The sequence below is a fragment of the Hevea brasiliensis genome, chromosome 3, assembly GCF_030052815.1.
Source record: "Hevea brasiliensis isolate MT/VB/25A 57/8 chromosome 3, ASM3005281v1, whole genome shotgun sequence".
Taxonomy (NCBI): Eukaryota; Viridiplantae; Streptophyta; class Magnoliopsida; order Malpighiales; family Euphorbiaceae; genus Hevea; species Hevea brasiliensis.
In genome coordinates this window covers 113,745,751-113,755,500 of record NC_079495.1, presented here as the reverse complement: position 1 = coordinate 113,755,500, position 9,750 = coordinate 113,745,751, and positions in this window count along the sequence as shown.

Below are 9,750 nucleotides of genomic sequence, written 5' to 3'. Positions count from 1 at the left end.
AAACAAAAAAAAAAAGAGTTAATTCAGATTTTAAACACCATTATCACTCAACCTTACAATGTATACAAATCAATAGGGCTTCTTCTATTAGACAAAACCAAAAACAAAATGAATTATTCTTTAAAAAATTCCATTGATTTGAACTCACTTCCACCAAATATTGATATTTTTAGTGGTTCCAATTTGTTTACACCACATAACTATTATTTTAATTTGAACATTTTGCTAAATTGTGCAATTTCTTCACATTTTTCACAAAGAAATATTCCTGATTTTCATACTTTACTAGAAGATGTCAATTCTTCATAAGGTTCGCATCTACAAAATAATAAAAAAAAAAAAACATTTTACTTTGGATCAAAAGAAGGCCATCATAGGAATGCTACTCTAATACTGCCACAATGGAAATTTAGCCAAAGGCTCCATAATGAAGGTTTCTAATAATTTTTGTATATCTAAAAGGTCAATTTCTTGAATTTGGAAGGAAACAAAACATTCTATTGATGAAAATAGTGATTTACCAACTACATGTCCAAGGGTTGCGATAAGGGGTCGAAAGAGGGTTCAAATTGATTTGGAACAAATAAAAAATATCCCTTACCTCTATCAAACAAATATTCAATCTTTATCCAATGCTCTAAATATTCCAAGAACAACAATTCATAGAAAAATTAAGGAAAATTTTATTAGACTTTATTCAAATCCAATCAAGCCTTTTCTGAAGGAGTCGAATAAGAGAGCAAGGTTGAATTTATGCTTATCGATGATCTATGAAGGCAAATTAAATTCTAACCCGTCCTTTGCTGATATGTGTCATTGCATTCACATTGATAAAAAATGGTTCTATATGTGCAATACATTGTAAAAATATTATCTTTATCCTACTAAAGATGAATCATATCGCATATGCAAAAGTAAAAGATTTATTATGAAAATAATATTTTTAGCTGTTATTGCTTGATCACGATTTGATGCCACTTCTAGAAAACAATTTGATCGCAAAATTGGGATATGGCCTTTTGTGTCTAAGGAGACAATGCAGAGCGAGAATTTTAGAGACGAAGCCAATACTCTCAGTCACTAAAGAGGTTATTCGCGCTTGTCTAATAGAAAATTTATTACCTTTAATGAGAGAAAAATTGCCATCCTCCAGTAGTATAATGATCTTTATTCAACAAGATAATGCGAAACTACATTTGGATTTTAATGATGCTAACTTAATTAAGGCTGCAGGGAGAGATGGATTTGACATTCAATTATGTTGTCAACCTCCTAATAGTCTAGATATGAATGTGTTGGACTTGGCTTTTTTCAGAGCAATTGATTCACTTCAAAAGCAAGAGGCCCTAAATATAGTTGACAATTTCATTGAAGCTGTGACCAAAGTATTTGTCAAATTTCCTTCAAAGGATTTAAACAATGTCTTCTTGACATTTCTGACATCCTTGATTGAGGTTATGAAGATTTTCAATGGTAATAACTACAAAATTCCCCATATTAATAAGTAGATGTTGATTAGAAATGGACATTTGCCAACCTGCATTGAGATTAAATTAGAAATTTTGAACTAGAAAAAAGAGGTTTTACATATAATCTAATGTTACATACTTTAGATGTATGTTAATGTTTTCATTGTTTTGTTATGGTTTTGCATTGTGGAATGGAGTAATTATTTAATTTGAAATTATTATTTTGTTATAGTTTCTAGATGTATGTTGTTTTTAAAAAGTGAAATAAATAAATTTTTATATTATTGGAGAAAAATTTATAAGCTGTTAACATACTTTGCACATTTATGCAATAGTGTTGTCACACTTCCTTCCACACTTGCATGCTTATTCAAGTAATTGTTATAATTTGCGCACTATAAGAAAATAAAATTGCACAAATAGTACAGCAGTGCACAAAATTTTTTTGTTTGACACTTTTGTTAAACTAACTCATGCCCAAATTTCTCATATTTTGTATTGTATGAACATGACAATGCCAAGTATTTTGTCACTATATGCTATCCTTCATTGGTTTGGGAAAAATTAAAAAAAACTATTTATTATATCTGATGAGTTTTTGCACGCTTTCTTATTACTCTATCACTATGGGTTGTATTCTATTTTGAAATTATGTAAAATTTGAGTGCTCAGTTATAAATTTGCATGCTTCTTTACCTCATTTGAGAAAAAAATCACAAAATATGGCACACTGAGGTTCAAACTTGAGATCCCACACTTGGCAGTGTGCAAGTGTGCCATCCAAGTTAAAGCTCTCATTCGATGTTTACTAATAATTAATTAATTTTTTATTTTCAAATAAGAATGAATACTAGCAAATGGGTATATGGAGTCATTGTGTGCGCACATTCGTATTTGCATGCTATTTTTACACTCTGTCATTATGAATTGTATTATGTCTTAAATTTAGTTAAAATTTGGGCACTCCTTTAAAAATTTACATGCTTTCTTTTCTCATGTGAAAAAAAAAAAAGACTATTCGTGCACTTGCATTTTCTTTTTACCCACTGTAAATTGGTTTTGCACTTTTTTTTTTAAGACTTCAATATTTCTCTCTTTAAGATAGCGAATATGAAGTAAAATCGCACACTTACTTTTATTGTCCACATCGAAAGACCGAATATACAAAAAAAAAACCTAAATTTATCACCAGACCTTTAAAGAAAAGTCAACCTATTTGAGGCGATAGTTATTTACTTATCAAATTTTATGCAAATTTCATTTCTTCAAAATAAATTGATTAGTGATGAACATGCATACTAGTAAATCATTACTCTATGAAGACTATTTCTTCTTCTACTTTTCTTATCTTAGCATTTTCTACTGCTTCCAATTTAAAAAAATTTGGGGAAAATTATTTTCAACATCTGTGAAACAACTTGCTCTCATTGTTGCGATGCTGAAATATAACCATCTTTTGTTGGTGGAGCATTTAAATCCAACAATGGCATCTTACTTTCATCTCTTTCATCTTCATTTCTGTTCAAATATTAAATGTTTTTAGCTTCTTCAAAGCTAGTGTATAACACCCCTTACCCGTCTACAGTGTAGCCAAGCAAGGCGTGCTACGTTCTGTGCTAGAGTAACTTATTTTATCTTATTATATTTTATGGTAATTAAATTTAATTTTGTTAATTTAAGTTCACTCATTCAATTGGAGAAACTGACATAGTTTCCTCTAATTTATTAATAATTTGACGATTTTCCACCTGTTTAAAATCTCAACAATAATTTCAAACATATGAATTTTATTTCATAATCTCAAAAATCATCTCATATTTTTCAAACAATCATTTGATTTCCATTCTCAATCCAAATCCATAATATCATTCATGCTCAATTTCATAAATGAAATACTCAAATTTTATTAATTTACATAATTTACAAATAATTACATGAATTCATAACTTACATAACAAAATTAATGTCTGGATACAGAATACAAAATCACTAATAAAGTCTAGCGGGTCCTACCAAAATGCACTGCAGAGGATGGTGACACAGAACACAAATGCAGATCTGAACTGCCAAAATCCTAGTATAAGGTCTACTTAACTCTCTCTCCTGGTCTCCAGTACCTACGCGTGGCAAAAAGCGACGCGCTAATCATAATGCTTAGTGGTGGAAATATAATATAAAAATAAGATAAAATAATTAAAACTAAGGAAATTACACTATTATGCCACACTGGATGTATTTTTTATAACTATTTAGAATATATTTAATTTAATGGTTTTTTATATTTATTATTTATTAGTAAATTTTTAGGACTTATTTAAATACCCAAGTAACCTATCCAAGTTGACTGGACTGGATAAACGGATAAACTGGCACTGGGTATCAAGTACCTCGGGCCATCACACCATCAGTCACATAGTATTTGCCAGGTATGCAACAGAATGGCTAAAGGACTATAGCATCAATCGGGCATAAAGCCTCATGCATCAAAGAGTAACGAAATGGCTAAAAGCCATAAATCACAAAATAATAAGAGCCATAAATCACAAAATGGCATAAAGCCATAAGCAGTACTACAAGTCAGAACCCTATTGGTATGCCAACCTATCCAAACCAATTATAACTAGGTATACATGGGCATATTAGCATCTTAGGTATTGGTCCTTTGCATTTTGTGTCATTGTGGTTACTATTCACAATACTATTCATACTAAAATTTTGATTATTCTATAAATAATAGGAACACAAGTTCCAAATTCATGTTCATACCACATTTTAGTTTATAAAGTTGTTGGCATTGATTGCCAACCACAATTCAAGTCCTTCTAGGAGTATTTCAAGAATTTTAGATTTTGTGACCTAAGTTTACTATTTTATTAGGCCAATCTACAGTAGAAATTTGGCCAACTTTTCTTCATCAAAGTTATTCCTTAATGTCTTAACTTTAATTCTCTTTTTGAATCACTCCATTTGGAGTTTTGTAGCCCAAGTTATGACATTTTTATTATATCTGGTCGAATTGGTCAATGTCTAAAATTTTCTGGGCAATTTTGATTCTGGTAGTTTTGTTGAGCTAATTTTAGTTAGCAATTTGATTAGGTTATGGTTAGAATTAGGATTCATGATCTTCCTGAAAAATGTTCTACTATGTCTAAACTTTCCATGGGTTGAAGAATCAGGCCATTTGGACCTCTCTACAATGAGTTATGCTCATTTTTCCAGGTCTAGCTTATGGTCACCCAGATTCAAACCAATTTTAGGTCACTTTTTGTTGGGTTTCTGGGTAGGGTCTCTTCATGAAAAATGTGGCATTATGTCCTTAGTTTCATCTCCAATTGGTCTTACATCAATTGAAGCTATATAACTTTACTTATGGCTAGAATTTCTAGCACAAGGCAACACACCCAATTCTCCAACTAAACTCAATCAATGACATCAATTCATCATTAATGCACATAAATTGATTATAATTTGGCATTAATAACGCTAATTATGCATCATAGCACAAAAACCCTAAATTTTTCCAAACCCTAATTCATCATCTCTCCCAACTCATACAATTCATTCAACTTCCTCCAAATTCATAGATATACATACATCAACATCCATAGTCATGTTTAAATTGATAAAATACATTAACCCTATTCTATTCCAAGGTGGATCGAAATTCATATTGAAATTTCCATGCACATATTTCATCATTTCCCTTAAAATTTCTACACATCCTCACTTAGATTCAAGTAAGGTTGAAGAATCCATAACTAGTTTGCACATACCTCTTGTAGCAAGATTCTAAGGTTTCCCAATCTTCACTTTCCTTCAAATTCTTGGCTACCAAACACTTCTCCAAGGCCTAATTACTAATTTTTGCATTGGGGTTTATGGGTTTTGTGGTGAAATATGCTAGGAATTTAAGCCTAGAAGAAGAGAAATGGAGGAGAGCTCTTCATTCATGGGCTTCGGCTACTTTGAGGAGAGGAAGAAGATGATTGAGTTTTTATTTTTATTTGACTTATTTTATCCCTTTTATATGTGATTGTCTTATGTTAATTGGTTCGAAATTTTAATTACATCTTTATTACATAATGAATATGCCATAATTATAATTTAATTTCATTTGTTTTTATTTTCTTTTCTTCTTTCTTTTACTCATTTCTAATTAAATTTTTATCAATATTTCTTCATATTTTATTAATTCTCACTTAATTAAATTGACATGTTGGTCAAAAATCATCGCTGAGGATGAAATGACCAAAATGCCCTTCATTGTGTTCACTGAGTTATAATTGTCTGTATCGATTGACATAAATTTTCTTGTATTTTCTTGGAATTTTTATTGTCATCTAAACCTCATGAATTCGTTCAATTACATCTCAAATAATTATTTCACAGGTTTCCCCATAGGTCTGAGGTTAACAACTGTCTTCACAGTCGCTTCCCGTTAGGATTTCCCATCGCCGGAGCTTCAGCTCATTTAACCTCTTTGCATTTCATTTCTTTAATTTCTTCTTAATTTTTTTAGTCATTATTTAGGTTACTTATAACTCCTCACTCTAGTTTAAATATAGTTCTAGACATTCTGGCTGTCCGGACAGACATTAATTATCGGAACAGTAGTGTAACACCCCCACTGTAGCAATTCCGTACATTTTACTGTTCCGGTGATCGGTGTCGGTCCGGACAACTAGAACGTCTGGAAAAATATATAAACTAAAGTGAGGAACCATAATTAACTCAAATATTAACAAAAAAATGTAGGAAAAATTTTAGAAATAAAATACAACCAAGTTAAATGAGCCAGTGTCTTAGCGATGGGTAACCCCGTGGGAAGTTGCGGTCTTCACAGCTATAAGCCCTAAACCCAGGAGAAAATTTATAAAATAATTTTTGGGACTCCAGAGAAGAGTCATTGAGGTTTTTATTACATTAGAATACCAAGAAAATGCTTAGAAAATTTTTTCAATTCGCACAGACAATTTTAGTTTGTTAAGCCAAACGGAGGGCATTTTGGTCATTTCTCCTTTAGAGGTGATTTTTGGCCGACTTGTCCAGTTAAGTAAATAATTATTATGACACAAAATGTGAGTAAATATTGCTAAAAATTAAATTGAAATTGAGTAGAAAAGAAAAGAAAAAGAAAATGGAATTAAATTAGATTTATGACATAGGATGACATCATTAAAAAGCTTCCCACCAATTAGAAATTGATAAGCCAATTAAAATGAGATAAATACAACTAAAATGAAGTAAAAAACAAACACAATTTCTACAATTCTCTTTCCATTTCAGCCGTGTTCCTTCATGTCACTCCTTCCACCATTGTTGATCAAAACTTCTCACTAGAATTCCTTGATAAACCACCATAAGATTTTAATATTGCTTCACAAAACCTCTTCCTCACACCTTAAACAACATCTAGCTAGCAAAAAGAAGAAGGAAAAAGGGAGATTTGGGAACTTGGAAGAAAGATTAATTGAGGTTAGTGACCAATCTCCTCCCTTTCTTGTTTAATTCATTTTTATTGCCATGAGATAAGTGGAAATTGTAAGAAAAGCAAAATAAAATTTATGTATATTCATCCCTACAATTTTGGCAGCTTAGGGATGGTTAGTTTTTGATGAATTTTCTTGAAGCTAAGGGTTTATGAGCTACCCTTGACATGAGATGAGTGATTGAACATTTAAGTGCAAGTGTAAGGCAAGTGTAATGCATAAATGGAACTTGAAAACTTGGACATTTGAATAATATTAGGGTTTGTTCATGTAATGGTTCATTAACTTTGTAATGGTCAATTAGTGACCATTTTAATGTGTATGATGAGGAAATGAAGTGAGTTGAGGCTTAGCAATTGAGTGTGGGTGAGCTGCCTTGGCTGACCTGCAGGACTGAGCATGAGTCCAGCATGTTTGGGCAGCTATAAATGGAGTTGTAAAGGTTCAATTGGTGCAAGGCCAATTGGACATGAAACTAGACACATAATAGCACTACTTTGGTGAAGAAACCCTGCCTAGAAAACTAAACTAAGTTGACCTAAGAATTGCCCTAATCCGGGTGACTTGCATTTTGCCTAGGCAAAATGACCAAATGAATAGTATTTATTCATTTGGTCATAACTCAGTGTAGAAAGGTCTAATTGACCTGAACTTTTTCCATAAGAAAGCTGAGACATATACCTACAACTTTCATGAAGAAACAAAACCCAAATTTTGATCATAACATGTTTAAAAACTGACCTTCAATCAGTGCACAAAACCTGCAGAATTGGTTCTGCCCAGAAAAATCTAAAAAATTGCAATCCGGCCAGTTATGGTGTTTAGGCCATAAATTGAGCTAAAAAACTCCAAATTGAGTGATTCAAAAAAATAAATGTAACTAGACACAATAAGGAACAACTTTCATGAAGACAACTTTGCCAAAATCCTACTGTACTAATGACCAATAGAACAGTAAACATAATGCTTGAAGTCTGAAAATTGTGAATAACCAACACTAAGCTTTGAAATAGTATTGGCAACTACCAACAACTTTAGAATGCAAAATGTGGTATGTTGGGGATATTAAAACTAATATACCTATTGTCTATGAAAAAGTCAACATTTTAGTTGACTAATAAAATGAATAGTAACCTTACATGTAAAATACAAATATTCAAGAAATGATTTTGTAATATGCCCTAGTAGGCCTAATGTGATTGGGTTGGATAGGTTGGCATACCAATAGGGTTCTGATAGCAGTACTGCGTATGATGTATGGCTTCATGCCATTCTGTGATGATAGCCTATGGCTATACTGATTATGATGTTATACTTGGCTTTATGCCTTATTGCTTTTATGGCTTATTAGCCATTCTGTTTGCACACCGGGAGACACATTGTGACCGATGGTGTGACGGCCCGAGGTACTTGGTACCCAGTGCTAGTTTACCCGTTTATCCAGTCCGGTCAATTTGTATAGGTTACTTGGGCATGGAAAAGTATAATTGTAATTGAATTGATTATTATTAAAAATAAGGAAATGAAATATCAAGAATGATTACAATAAAATAAAGAAGTTCAAAATCATCAAGAAAACAATTAACAAAATGCATGAAGAAGTTAACATCACAAAATGCAATTAGCCTTCGACTAAACAATAAGTTAGTAATTATTCATTTCTTATGAATACTGTAACTAGGAAATTATTACTTTTATTTGCATATTATACTTTCTTGATTTATTGGCACCACTAAGCTTTATGCTTAGCGCGTCGCTTTTGCAACGCGTAGGTACTGAAGATATGGACAGAGAGCTCAGTAGACCACAGACTGGGTAAGGCCGTTCACAGTTCTGCATAGTGTCCGTGTCACCTCACAAGCTACAATGCATTGGTAGGACACTAGGTCCCATTTTGTATTTTGTGATTTTTGTAAGTTTTGTAATTAAACTTTTATTTTATCATGTATATTTGAAACTTATATAATATAATTTTATATTAATATAAGTATTTGTAAGTTTGTGTTTATAAATAACATATGAGAATTTATTAATGATTTGAGCCTGATGATGATGTGAAATGAATGAATGACAAATGGAGGAATTGTTAAGAAATTGTTGTAAATTGATGTGATACAAATGGAGTTTGAGAATGATTGGAAATTATTGGAAGTGTTTTCTACAGGTTCCGAAGAACTGTTTTATCCATTTTTAGCCGGTACTCTGCCGGATTTTCTATAAAATTTTCGGAACCCCAAATGAATTTATAATTTCAATAAATGAATTAAATGGGTTAAATTTCACAAATTGCACTTCATATCCATAAAGAAATAAATTAAGGAAGAATAAAAAATGATTGAAATAAAATATGGTGTTCCGGTACACTGTGTGACATATCTTGCTCGGCTACACTGTAGACGGGTAAGAGGTGTCACATTTAGTGGTATCAGAGCACGGTTTAGGCGTTTCTGGGTCTAGATAGAGTCCATACCATGCATTGCATTTGTAAGAGTCGAGGTGACACAAATGCAGATCAGTTTGTCTTTCTTATTTTGATTAGGATATGGACCCCACGTTACAGAGAGCAGTAGATGAGGAAGTGGAGAGTCGTGCTCTACCTGCAGCTGAGACTGGGGGCCAGGGAGAACCTGCTCCACCAGCACCAACAGTGCCTGCACAACCTCTGCCGACTATGTTTCAGCAAATGGCTGAATTTTTCAGACAAATGGCTGGGGTTATGCCGCCACCACCACCTCCACAGCAGAAATCCCATCTGAAAAAACTGAGAAAATTTGGAGCTGTGGACTTCATGG